This window comes from Equus caballus, chromosome 8, assembly GCF_041296265.1.
Source record: "Equus caballus isolate H_3958 breed thoroughbred chromosome 8, TB-T2T, whole genome shotgun sequence".
Lineage (NCBI taxonomy): Eukaryota > Metazoa > Chordata > Mammalia > Perissodactyla > Equidae > Equus > Equus caballus.
Genome location: NC_091691.1, coordinates 15,870,540 through 15,884,592, shown reverse-complemented (window position 1 = coordinate 15,884,592; position 14,053 = coordinate 15,870,540). Strand labels below are relative to the sequence as shown.

The 14,053-nt window shown below is 46.7% G+C and overlaps 1 long non-coding RNA gene across 1 annotated transcript in view; it reads right to left on the bottom strand.

The window, feature by feature from the left end:
- Window positions 1-7,666: 7,666 nt before the first annotated feature.
- Window positions 7,667-14,053, bottom strand: part of LOC111774631 (uncharacterized) — a 52,069-nt gene continuing 45,682 nt past the window's right edge. The window contains exon 3 of the long non-coding RNA XR_011420799.1: window positions 7,667-9,055. This is a non-coding gene — a long non-coding RNA (uncharacterized lncRNA). The remainder of the gene's footprint in view (window positions 9,056-14,053) is intronic.

Sequence of the window (14,053 nt, the reverse complement as noted above, 5' to 3'; positions counted from 1 at the left end):
AGCATGTATCAGTATTTTATTCCTTTTTATGGCTAAATAATAGTCCATCATTGTATGGACATACTGCAATTTCTTTACCCCTATATATTCTTAATCACTACTCTATGCTGTCTCTCCATGTGCCAAGTGCTGCTTTTAGCTCTGCCAATACAGCGGAGAACAAAGAACTGACCTTGCCCAAATGGAGCTTAAGTCTCTTTTGGAAATTGATACTGTGTGTGGCAGTTATGTATGTTTATCTCTGATCACAGTGGGGGCTCTGTGAGGGCCTGCTCATTTGTCTCCATAACCCCAGTGTCGAGCCCAGTGCTGTTAGCTGAATACATGAGTTTTAATTTGAGAAGCCTTCATGGAGGAAGCAGCTTTTGAGTGGAGCTTGAAGTTTGAGGAGTTAAACAGTTTCCTTTAGCCTACAGTGATTAATGCCAACAGCCACTGTTGATCAAGCATACACTATGTGCCAGGCATTGTAACGAGCATGTTAACTTCCCTGGGGGCAGCCAGCCAGTGAGGGACAGAGGAGAGTCTGGATTTGAACCCAGACTCACAGGCTTAATGACTGCCTTATACTTCCTCTTCAAGCCTAGTTCCAGATTAGGGTTGGGGTCTTTCTTCTCCATATTCTCTGTCCCCTGTCTCTCTTCTTCTGGGGACATCTGGATGGGACTAAAGAGTGACAGAATGATGGGCAAAGCTTGGACTTGGTACACCCTAAGTCTTGAGAAGGACTCTTCAGCTCCTACCCTTCTGGGTCCTTCTGACTTAGCGAGACCTGGGCTCTGGGGGACAGCACCTTCCATCCTTCACAGCCCCCTTTCTCCCCGTGTCCCCTCTCCCCCTCTTCCTTCTTAGCCCCTCTAGCTCATTGGGCTGTGCTGGAATCTGTGGGGAAAGGAGCAGGATTTCGGCTAAATATAAACCAGGCTGTTCCAGTTTCCAAATAGAACAAAGGAGCAGGGTGTTAAGTTGATTTTTATAAATAAAGAGAGAGGGAGTGAGAGAATATTTTTTCGAGATGTTTAATAAAATCGCCTTGTGAGAGGCAGGAAAATCACTGGGCTGCGGTGGGAGGGTTTGGAGGAGAAAGGAGGGGAGAGGATGGGGAATGCTTCCTCCTTGCTGCTGCGATACTTGGTGATGTCCTTGTCCTTCTCCCTGGACCAGGGAGAGACGGTGGGGCAGAGGCAGTGAAGAGGCAGAGGAGGGACATGAGGGTCCCGGGGAGCAGGAGGAGAGGAAGGCTCATAATCATAATAGTTACTGCGTATTGAGCGCCCACTGCATGTCAGGTCCTGTGCTAGATTCATGCATCATCTCACCAAATGCACCCAAGCGCGTGAGGCTGGGGATTCTTGTCATTGGGTGCTCTGTGATCTAGCCCCTGCCTACCTCTTGAATCTCTCCCCTTGGCTCGCTCCACTCCCACCACACCAGCTCCACACACCAAACTGACTCCTTTCTCAAGTCCTGTGTACTTGCTCTTCCCTCCACCTCCAGGTCTCACAACTGGCATCTTCTCATCATTCAGGTCTCAGAATAAACATCGCCTTCTCCCTGACCACCTCATTTAAAAGACAGCTCACCCCGACCCCCACTCCAGTTACGATCGCATTACCTTTTTCATTTTCTTCATTAACGTTTCACTTCTGTCATTATTTGCTTGCTTATTGTGTCTCTCTTCTCCCTCCACCAAAATGAGAGCCCCACGCAGGCAGGGGTTCTGTCTCTCTCATCCACTGCAACAGCATCAAGGTCTACAGCAGAGCCTGGCACATGGTAGACATTGCTAAATATGCATTTGCTAAACGGATGGATAAGCAAGTGAGGCTCGGAGAGGTGAAGTGACTTGCCCAAGGTTACACAGCTAGGAAGACAGAGCCAAGAGGGAGCCCAGATCTGTCTGACCCCCAAATGTATACCCTTTCTACTATTTTATAAGGCTGGCAGCACGGTGGAGGAGGGGACTTAAGGGGATCTCTCTAGAACCTAGGGGTTTCAGGGGATGATCAGACACAACCCCGAAGGATCTAGCTACTGGGGGGAGGTGACCAATGAAGCCAAATTGTCACCATCACCTTCATCCTTAAACAATGTGTGTAACATACAAAAAACATTAAATGGACAGATCTTTTGGGAAGCCATTAGGTAGAGGGAGTTTTACTCAACAACACCCAAAGGAGAGCTGGTCTAGTCTAGGCTTTGGGGAGGTGGCAGAAGGCTTCTCATCTCAGGAGGTGGAAGCCACAGGAAGCAGAGACATTCTGCACCCTCAGCCACCTGCCACCCTTCTTTCCCTCGTCCCCACTCCCCTCCAAGGCAGCGGCACGTCAGGCGTGGATGGGCTGGAGCAAGTGGCTGCACATGCCCACCGGGCCTGAGGGAAGGGTTTATGCCTTTCTGCTCATATCTGATTCCGCCTACCAGGTACTGTATGGCTTGGAAAAGTCCAGCTCCCTGCAAGCCTCGGTTTCTTCCTGTCTAAGATGGAGATGGTGAAATTTGCTTGGTTATGAAGAGCAGAGATACTGCATTATATGTCAGGAACCATACATCCAATACATGATGAATGTTCAGGAGAATAGATGAAAGCTGTCATTTTCTTATTTACTATAACTTCTTCGGGTTATAATCTAATTGGGCACAGGGACTGTCACTCCATTAATTGAACAGCTACTATATGCACGAAGTAGGTACTATTGTTGTTATAATCATCATAATATCACAATAGTATTATTGTAATACTATTATTATTATGAATGAGGAAATGGGGCTCCCAGCAGTAAAAGTGAAGGTGATTTGCCCAAGGTCACATAGCCAGGCAGTAGCAGAGCTGGGCCTGAAATCCAGGGATGCCCAAGTGCTCATCTTGGGCTTTTAAATAGTATGCAATCCTGTCTCTCAGAACTAATGAATGAGTGGGATTTCTGGCGCGCCAGGAGGTAGAGCCTGGGATAAGGGGGAAGTGGCAGGGCCAGAGAGGGTCATGGTGAGAAGCAGAGGCTTGGCCTTGATTAAGAGGTCAGCATGGGAGCCGGGGGTAGAGTGGGGGGGTGGGGAGTGCTGCTGCAGTCTGGGGGGCTGTGGCTCTGCGCCTCTGACTCATTCAGACGGAGCAGCTCGATTTCCAGCCGTAGGAGATGCTATTTATAACCTGCAGGTTCTAGCAGCCTCCCAAGCACGAGCACGGAGACCAGCAGCTACCTAGGGCCCTTCTCCCTGGGCTGCAGGGCGAGGAGGGGAAGGCAAGTGGTGGAGGAAGGCCACGGCTGAGCCTCCTTCCTCCTTCCTCTGGACTCTCCAATTAGCACAAAATACATGCTCAAGTGCCCCGTGGCTCACTCTGGGGGTGTCTAGCTTGTCATCAGCAGAGTGCCTGGCACCTAAGAGGCTTGAATGAGTGAATGAGTGAACGAATGAATGACTAGCAGTAGCTTCAGACTTTTTTTATCGGGTCAGATCACGTCATTTCTCTGCCCCAAACTCTCCAATCGTTTTCCATCTCATCTGGAGTAAAGCCAAAGTCCTTACAGTGGCCTACAAAGTTCAGACTCCATCTGGCTCCTGCTCCTTCTGGCTCCCTCCCACCTGCACTCTTCACTCCAGTGGCCTCTTTGCTTCTCCTGGGAACAACACGAGGTACATTCCTGCCTTGGGGCCTCTGCTCTGTTTCCTCCTCCTGGGACACTCTTCCCCCGGATACTGGCACGTCTTCCTCCCTCACGTACTTTAGGTCTTTGCTTAAATGCCACCTTCTCAGTGAGGCCTTCACTAACCATTCTACTTAAAATTACACCCATTCAATACATTCCTTATTCCCTTTATCTGCTTAGCTTTTCCCCATGGCACTTGCCATTATCTAACATACTACATGTATTACTCATTTATCATCTTATTGTCTGTCTCTATGAGAATGTCAGCTCTGGGAGGACAGCAATTTTTGTCTGTTTTGATCATTGCTGTATCTCTAGTGCCTAAAGCAGTGCCTGGCACATAGATAGCACTAAAAAAATATTTGTTGACTGCATGAATTCACTGGGATTTTCAGACTTGCTGTGTGACCTTGGACAGCTAACCTCACCTCTCTGGGCCTCAGTCTGTTGGATTCAGAGCCCTCCCAGTTTGGACAGTCCTGGGGCTCTCTCCCTTCATTCTGGCTCCTGAGAATTTTTTTCAGTACATTTGCTAGAAGGAGAGCTGGCCCAGGCCTGGCTTGATATTTTCCTCCCCGATTAGACTTCTCTGTGCAGAGTGTTTAAGCCTGCGAGCAGAGATGTGCCAACACTCTTGTATCTATGTTTAGGGGCTCCGAGCAGATGCATTCGTGTGAATGAGCCTCTACATGTGTTTGGGAACCTGCCTGAGATGGGACATTCCAGCAAAATGTCAGCACCTATCCTAATTCTGTCTTCCTGCTTCTTTTTGTTCTCAATGGAGCAAAAAGAATTTTCCAAGGGCATGGCAGACCCTTCTCCAGTTAACTGATGGAAACATCCACTTCTCTGGAGATGCAAGGGAGGAGGTTGTTGGCTGTGAAGCCTCGTACCTGTAACAGCTGTTTCCACTTCCCCAGGAGCCAGCTGTGAGAAACCCACAGCAGAGCTGCCCACCTTCCAACAAGGGAAGCCCGGAGGAGAACTGCGGGCTCCAGTGGGGATGCCAGGCCCATTTTTAGATCTCATCTGTTCTTAATGGAAAATGGGTCCAAACTTGCCCAAGTTTCTAGAACAATCCCTGGCAGGTCTCTCTCCCTCATCTGCTCAGGTCTTTGCTCAAATGCCAACTTCTCACTGAGGCCTTCCCTGACTCTTCCACTTAAACTTGCACCCATGCAATGCTCTTTATTCCCTTCCTCTGCTTCATTTTTCTCCATGGCACTGCCATCACCTAACATACTACATGTATTATTAATGGGCTTTGGAATTTATCAGCATGTTTACACACCATCTCATCTAATGCCATGAGCTCTTCTGTTCTGGCACACCCCAGGCCTACCCAGCATCTGGTAGGCTTCACTACATCTTTGTTAGAAGACAATTTTCTTCAGCAATGGAAGGCAGGCAATATTGTCATTTTATGGATGATGAAACGGAGGCTCGGCCAGCCCCATGGCAGCAGTGGCTATTGCACTTTGGCAGCCTGGGGGTTTGCTGGTTTGGATCCCAGGTGCAGACATGGCACCGCTTGGCGTGCCATGCTGTGGTTGGCGTCCCACACATAAAGTAGAAGAAGATGGGCACGGATGTTAGCTCAGGGCCAGTCTTCCTCAGCAAAAAGAGGAGGATTGGGGGCAGATGTTAGCTTAGGACTAATCTTCCTCAAATAAAAAAAAAAGTGAAACGGAGGCTCAGCAGTGACATGACTTGCCCAAAGTCACACAGCCAGGATATGAACCCAGGGACACAAGCGGCTCAGATTACTGGGGAAGGAGAGAGGGAACTCTCTCCCAGTAGTGACCACTCTTTGGGAAAACAAACTTTACTTCTGAAGGATGAGCAAGGGCCTAAGAGAGCCTGGGCATTTGGGAGCCAGAGAAACCTGGGTTTCTCTGCCAGGACTGTCACTACCTGGGCCTTTGGACCAGCCCCCAAACCCACAGAAGCCTCACTTTCTCCATCTGTAAAATAGACACACCAATAGCTACTACACAAGGACGTTGAGAGTACTCAGGGAGTTAATTCAGTCCAATGCCTACCCCAGGGGACGCTCAATGCATCCCGAACCTCCACTAACTTCCCTGCGATCCCTAGAACGCCCCTCCCAACCCTTGGCCGCCTCCTGCCCTCAGGTGGGCCACGTTCAACCACAGCCGCAACATCCGGGCTAGGGGGGAGAGATCACGTGACGAGCAATCCTTCGCGCATGCGCAGCCTCCACTAGTTCTGTGGCTACGGCCGCACGCTTTGCAAAGTGTGAGGCTCGAGGTTTCCTATGCTCCTGTTGGGACGCTTGGGACTGTCGTGAGCTCCAGGTCCTGGAGCGCCTGGGTTTAGGCTTGAGGAGGAGAGAGAAAGCGAAGACCTTCTGGAACTTCAAATGAGGTTCTTTTGGCCTTTCCATTTTTTTTTTAAAGATTTTTTTATTTTTCCTTTTTCTCCCAAACCGCCCCCCCCCCCCCCACCCCGCTCCCGCCATACATACTTTTGTATTTTTAGTTGTGGGTCCTTCTAGTTGTGGCATGAGGGATGCTGCCCCAGCATGGCCCGATGAGAGGTGCCATGCCCGCAACGCAGGATCTGAACCGGTGAAACCCTCGGCCGCAGAAGCAGAGCGTGTGAACCCAACCACTCAGCCACGGGGCTAGCCCCTGGCCTTTCCATTTTTAAGAGGCTTTCCTGGGCCCCTGGGACCAAAGGACACTCAAGCAGAGAAATGGTGGAAACCATCAGGCGGGGCAGCCGTCCTGGGTAACCCTTCCCCATTTGTTCAGACAGGCAGCAGGCGTGTTCAGCCCTTCGTTGTTGTTTGGTGGGAGGGATACGGGGACACGGCCCAGCTGACATTCCCTGGGAAGTGTAAACGGAGCAGGAACCGCAGGGATGAACCTGAGTTAGTCTGGAGAGAAGGGGAGGGCAAGACCTGCAGGCAGATTTGGGAACGGAGTGCAAAGGCCTTCAAGAGGGAAGAAGCCTGGATGGTCGAGAGAGCTGAGGCGGGAATGGTGGCTGTGCAAAGAATTCTGGACTCTGTCCTAAGAGCAGTGGGAAGGCCCTGAAGCTGGGGAATAATGTGATCTTTATAGTCCTGCACTGAATAGTATTTTGGTCTTGCTTTCTCATTCAAAAATGCGGATTTTGAATTCCACACCTGCCATACTAATTTTTTTTTCTTTTTAACTTTTCAGAAGTCGAAAATAAGGGAAGGATGGAATATGTATCTACCTCCAGGATTAAATGTGCTAACAGATGCAAACTGCTCAGCATTCTATTTGTGATCTATAGATGGCAGTTCCCTTGCCTTTCCTCTCAATTCCATTCCACAATTTCTGCTGTTCCAGGAGCACCGAAGGAGACCAATCCTCCCCACAGACTAAAGATAAATTTCATTTGAAGTACTCTGGATAGATGAAAAATCTGGATTGTTTCAAGAGATCGCAGGGTGATTATTTTACAAAATTATTATTCAGATAGCAAGCTCCCCATGATCATACCACATATTATTTGATTTATGGAAATACAGCTTGTATTCAGCTTGTTAGGAGCACATATATTGCATAAAATAAGACGAAGTTTCACAAAGTCAGAGTCCACGTCTGTGTTGTTCCTCATTGGCCACATGGTAGGCTTTTGAATATTTGTGTGATTGATTTAAATACTGGAATTTGTTTTCTGCTAAATCTCAAGTCAGGGGCATCAGTTCTGCAGTTCTTTCTTTGTAGCTGTTAGCATGAATTTTGATGGCATGAAAAAGCTTGTTCTCTGAATTATATTTAGCTCATACAAACTCTACTGCACAATTATGTTGTAAAGAGGAATTAGGTTTTATCTTTAAGTTGTTATTATAGCCTTGTGAAAAGGTGAACATTGAGAATAACTATAAAGTAGTAGTGTATTGTAATATTACTTTTGCTACCCTTTTTTTTTAAACTGTGGTGCATGGCCTGGAACAGACTGACACGTGGTAGGTGTATCCGTCAGGGTCTGTATAAAAAACAGATGGCACACTCAAATTAGATAATTAGAGGAGCGTTTAATAAAGGGACTATTTACGAAGGTTTGGGTAGGGTGTAGGGAAACCAGAGGGATAGTGTGGTACCCAGGGGGCTAGTAATAGCTGGGATCTTTACCATTCCTAGATCTGAAAGTGAAGGGAGGGAGAAGATACAGAACCCAGAAAGAGAGTTGTGTGGAGAGAGCTGCCTTGAGAAGGAGCAGTGACCTTTTATCAAAAGACAAAACCAACCTCAGGCGTTGTGGGGCAGGGAGGGAACTGGGGGAATAAGTACTTCAGCCTCACTCTCCCTCTGCCCTCCAATCTTCGGCTGCTGCTTCCCATTGGCTGTACCCAGATGGAAACTAGAGGGCAAAGGAGTGAGTCGATGATGTAGTCCATATGGGTCAGCACCCCAGGGCAAAGAGCAGGATGGATGGAAAAGCGGATCAGCAGGGGCAAATGGAAAATATCTGGTACAGTAGGCTTCATTTCCATGTTGAATAAAGACTTATATAAATCTTAGTATCTTAGACAGTGAAACCTTTAGGAATGGCTCTATGGCAGTAGGTTCGCGGTTATCATTTGTTCATTCTTCAGACCAACTGAACATATTATAAAAAGTATTGTGCTGGGCATTTTGAGAGAAGCTCAGCAATGGCAAAAGAATCTCAGAAATGCAATGAGCTCTCCTTCCTGAGGCGTGTATTTTTAAGAATACATCCTCACTCTATCAAAACACTTGTTTAGAGCTCTGAATAGTAAACATGACCCCACAGGTCTCAAAATTAGATGCTGCTTCCCGAGAAGCAAGAGAGTTCAGTTCAGGCAAAGACCCAGGTTCTGAATCCTGTGGCTGACAACTGGCAGTTAATGTTTCTTGCCATGTTGGTACCTTTTAGGTAGGAGCTGAACAGTCATTTTTCAGGCAAGGGGACCAGACTAGGATTTATCAGTGCATCTCTGGAAATTAGACTTGCTCTTATGAATGGAGTCGATTGTGGTCTCACATTTTCTGAGTCTGTGAAATCATTCCCCTCTTTAACGAGGTCCTCTTGGAAGAGGAGGGAACGGGTCTCCTTTAGTGACATGACTCTGACAAGCAAATCAATTCGTTCCATTTGTTTCCTCTTTGCAAACAGCAATCCTCGAGCGTTACATAATCTAATCTTCATGCCTCGCTGGTTTGTTCTGTCCTCCTGAGGAATTGGCAGATGGTGCCAGTGCGGAGACCCGCGCACACGCCTCGCAAGCCTCATGGTAACAGGAGAGTTGCTCACAGTGTCTGTCTCTTTGCTGTGGGGTCCCTTGCTGGCATTTGTTTCCCTGGATCAGCTTGCTCTTTAGCATTCCTCAGGCACCAGTGGCTTTTTGCCTTGGGCTCTCATTCCAAGATTAATTGGAAATGCTGAAAGCAGATAAAAAGAGAACAGAAAGTGAAGTTGAAAGGGCAGAGAATTTGCCGGATCTTTTCTAAAAGCCCTCCTCCATTGAAGGTTGAGTGTCTTTGGAGATTTTAGCTCCAGACCTTCGACTTCCTCATCCAGCCTGGTCCCCATAAACATCCTTGTTGCTGGGTTACATATAGCCGAGGGACAGGGCTGGCTGTGTCAGAGCTGGGAGAGGAGAGATCTGCTTGCTAAGGCCTCTGAATTTCTCTCTCTTACAGTGAGTTGCATACCTGCAGGAAGGATTGTTCCCCACACAGGGAGGGCAGTTGCCTGAAATCCACCTTCAGGTCAGTGATGTCACCCTTGCTAAAGGAAAATTATCTGAGACCTGTGTAAGGTGAGGAGCCTCCAGGCAGGGCCCTGTCAGCCAGAACCACAATGTCTAGATGTCTGGGCAAAGACACTGCCTATACATCTCATCTAAAAACCCGGAAGTGGCAGCTTCCTAGGAAGCAGAGGCTTCTTGGACATCCCATGGTGGGGATAGTTCCACTAATGCTTAGGACCGGAAATCAGCTGACATGCTCTGGGATTGCCTTTCAATTGTTAAAATACTGAAATATAGTTGTATCTTTGAGCTCCCAAGTGCCTCTCATCCCTGTGCTAATACTTTAGTCCGTTGAGAGGGTCTTATTTTAGGTAGTTTCATGAGTAGCTCTACCTTTCCATGCAGCACCGTGTGCTTCCTTTGCCAAACCCACTTTGTTTCCAACTGTGCGGTACCAGGAGGTCTGCTTGGTGTAGGACCAGGCACAACTCCAAGTGCCACAGATGTAACCGCCCTGCTCACAGACTGCACTGTTGGCTGACTCTGATTTTGGATGGAACCTCCAGGCAATTAAAACATAGAACCCTCCTGCCTGTGGCAAAAACATGCCCGGTTCTTAAAGGTCACATGTCCCTTTATGCTGGCTGGTCACTCAGGATCCAGGTTGTATATACATACAGCAGAAATGATCTGTCTGAAGGAGACAAGCAAAACAAACCAGATAGAATCTTCTTTCAATTCCATTTCCCCGCACTGAGTCCAAGCATAGGGGACTAATTTCCATAAATAACATTTGCTTTCTTTTAAGTTGTTATTCATTCACTAAACATTAGGTGAGCACCTACTATGCTATTATGTGTCAGTCACTGTGCTAGGTGCTGGATATCCAGTAGTGAATAAAACAGACCCTGTCTCTGCTTTCATGGAACACACAGTCTAGTGGGGAAGACTGATAATGAAGGAGGCCACCGTGGTTAGAGTGTCATTAGGTCATCTGAACATGGGTTGCATTTCAGCTAATGGAAACTGCATGGATGTCATGGTGACTTCCGGTGTGTTGTATACTGTATTTCCACTGCTGGAGGGCAGGGTGTGGGGCATCAGTATTAAAGGAGTAATGCATGGTGGGGAGGGGGTGGTCATCACTTCCTGCATCCAGTCCAGATCTCAGAGAGGCTGAGAACTGCTCTGGATTGGGGAGAGAAAGGGAGGAATATTCTGAATGAGAAGGATGATGATGGGATGTTCTAATATTTGGAGATCAGATATGCTGTTCTTAAAAGAAGATGGTAACTTCTGACCAATCAGTCATCTGTAGGGGATAGGATTTCCCTCATCTATGCTTTTTCTCTCCTTTGCCCTTGAAACCAGGACACAAATAGAGACATAAGTTGCTAGCTAGGATGAGGGGTACAAACTGTACCCACAAAACCATGGATCGTTAATGGCCTACACAGGAATCAGCTCATGACCACACCTCACTGTCAGAGCCTCTTACCAACTGAGTTCAGTCGCCACTATTTTAAAATCGTAATTATGTCCCTAAGACAGCCTAGTAGTTGTTTCTCCTTGTCAGCATTAATCATTTTTGCTCTGTCCTGTTTGATTTTTCTTTTTATTGAGTTATAATTTATACAGAGTGAAACATACAGTCTTAAGTGGACAGTTCATGTGCGTGAATATATTCTTGTAACCCACATCCCTTTTCATTTTATTTTAAAAATCTTGGAATCCTCTTAAGTGATGAACATTTGGGTCCAAAGGCAGATTTCTGGAAAGGAATCCCCTATTCAGTCCACTGACTGCCCTCTCCCCCCTAAAAAAAATTCTCATCCAGTCCTTTCATGAGTTCCCCAATCACCACAGGGGACTTAAAGCCATAAGAACATTTTGTAATCCCAGCTTTCTGAAGCCTCACAGAGAGATTTTGTTATCTGAAAACAAGGGAGAGATTAAGTGCGGAATTTGATTCTGACAACCCCAGAAAGGAATGAGCCAGACGAGAAAAGACGTGGAGAATGAATTCAAGCACCGCTGTGCACACGCTCCACAACCTTTTTCAAGACTCTAAACATGACATACAGTCCCGGGCAGGAAAGAGCAGTTTTTAGAGGAGTCTGCTACAGGGACATGACCTTATCAAACTGAGGTATGTTAAATGAGAGATCTGGGTACATTTTAAGAACTTTGCCCTTAACCTTGCCTTGCTCCTTCTGAATGGATTCTCTTAGAAATGAGAGATCAAGACAGCGAAATACACTGTTCTCTCTGGACTGACATCATGGTCCCAGACCCATCTTCTCTCCTTAACTGCCCTTATGTGCTAGGGTGTCTTGCCAGCATTCTTCTTTTGCATAACTTTCACCACGGGTTATACAACATGTAATTATTTAATAATCACGATTTATACAACACTTAAAGGCGAGTGAGAAGCTTTATGTGAAAATGCTTTGAAAGCTATGAAGGTATAAATAATCCAAAAGGATTATTTAAAAATTATTTCTACGTGGCAGGATACTTTGCAGTAACCATATTCCCATTATATCTCACAATCAGTGAGGCAAGCTATTCTCATTTTGCACATCCAGAACTTTGCATGTCATAACGATGGTGTTTCTGAACTATTTCCTGAATCTGACCCAGCCTCTGCCTTTAGTCCTTATCTCCTCCCCACCAAACTTGAAATCCATAAAGAAATGCATGATGTTCACTTACTTCCTGCTCTATTCCCAATGCCTAGCACATGATAGGCACTCAAGCATTTTTGTTAAATGAATGAACCTAATTTCCCAATTAGTCTTGCCTTTAGTGTCCTTCTAATCTACTCCACAATGCATCAGCCTTATCTCCAAAAACACAGTTCTGCTAATGTCCCGTATACACTCATAAAACCTTCAAGGACTCTCTATATCATCTATAGAATAAAGGACAGACTCCTGAATATCACATTCAAGATCCTTCAGTCTAGTTCAGACTGGTCTTCCAGCCCTTGTCCCTGCCCACCCCACCCCTCCAAACACGCTGTGCTGGTTCACACTCCCAAGCCTTCAGCTAAGCTGTCTCTGCTGCCTGGAGTGACCTTCCTTTTATCTTTCTTATGCATCTGGTGGAATCTTACTTCTTCAACATGCAGCCCAAATGTCACCTTCTCTGGCACCTTCTCCACTCCCCTAAAGGTTCTGCTTTGGTGCTCCCATATAACCTTCCTTGTCATTCCATTATTGCATGTTTCCCATTATATTATAGTGGGTTTTATCTTCCTTTTTTTTTTTAATTCTTTGAGAGCAGGGACTGAATCTTACCGTAATTCTTTAACCATCTCCCGAATCTGACTACTTCTTACCACCTGCCCCACTAACACTAGTCCAAGCCACTATCCTCTCTCACCTGTTCCATGCGACAGCACCTGACTGGCTCCATGTTGCCACACTGCCATCCAACAGTGAACTTGCTGCCAAGCAGCCAATGATCCTTTAACGATGTAAACAGCCATGTGCCACTCCTCTACCACAAACCTGCTAGTGGTTTCTCTTCACATTTAGAAAAAACCCAGCACCCTTGACTCTGGCCCCTGCCTTCCTCTCCAGTTTCATCTGGATCACTCTCCCCCTGCACACTCCAGTCCTACTTGTGTCTTTGCTTCTGTTTGAATATGCCAAGCTGTTCCCTCCTCAGGACTTCTGAACTGTCGCCCCTCTGCCAGGAAAGCTCTTCCCCCACATATTTCCATGGCTTTCTCCCTTACATCATTGGGGTCTCTGCTCAAAAGTCCCCTCCTCAGAGAGGCCTTCCCTAATCACCGTCTCAAAGGGCACCCTCCATTAAGCCCTTCTCTCTCACCTGCTTTATTTCTCCTCCTGGCACTAAATACCACAAATTTGTCACCATTGATTTCCCATGCATTTATATAGTTGTTTATTTGCGGCTGAGGAAAGAGACTTTGTTTTGTTCTCCACGATGTCCCTGGTTCCTAGAACAGTGCCTGATAAATAACAGGCACTCAAGTATTTGTTGGATAAATGGATGAATCTTTGTTTCCCAGGTGCCTAACACAGTACTTGGTTCTAGAAAGGTCTGTTAAGTGAATGACCAAATTCACAAATTTTACAAATGAAATGGCATCTGGCGTATATCCAGGATTATCCAGGATCTGAGCACAAGTCTTTCATCCATTGGCTCCATGAACATAATCTTGATTTCTTTTCTTTACTCTAATATCATAGGTGATGTAACCAGGTTCTTCACTTTTTCAGAAACTGATGGAGGTCTTGCCCAAGAATATTTAGGGAATTTCAGAAAGATAAGCAAGAGTGGCCCAGGGATTTAGAATACCCTTCAGCCCATTGTCTCTCATCGGCTCCTAAAGGATTCTGACAAGGTACTTTATCTTCTGTGATTTATGCAGAATGTACATTGTGGTTAATCTTGCTGAACACTGATTATTCTGAGGGCTGGAAAGGTAGGATTGAATGACCCCAAACTCTGAGAGGGTGGACCCCTTCATGTCCCAGTGGACATGGCATGAGGCTCCAGGGCTGCTGCACCCCCGCCTACCTTGGGATTTGTGCTTGAGGCACCTGAGTGGCTTTGATATGGCAATTCAGTCCCTTATAGTAGATAGGAGCCAGGGCACAATTTGCCATACTTCACTTGTTCACTTTGGCCCCTGGGCAGTTGCTTTCCCTGC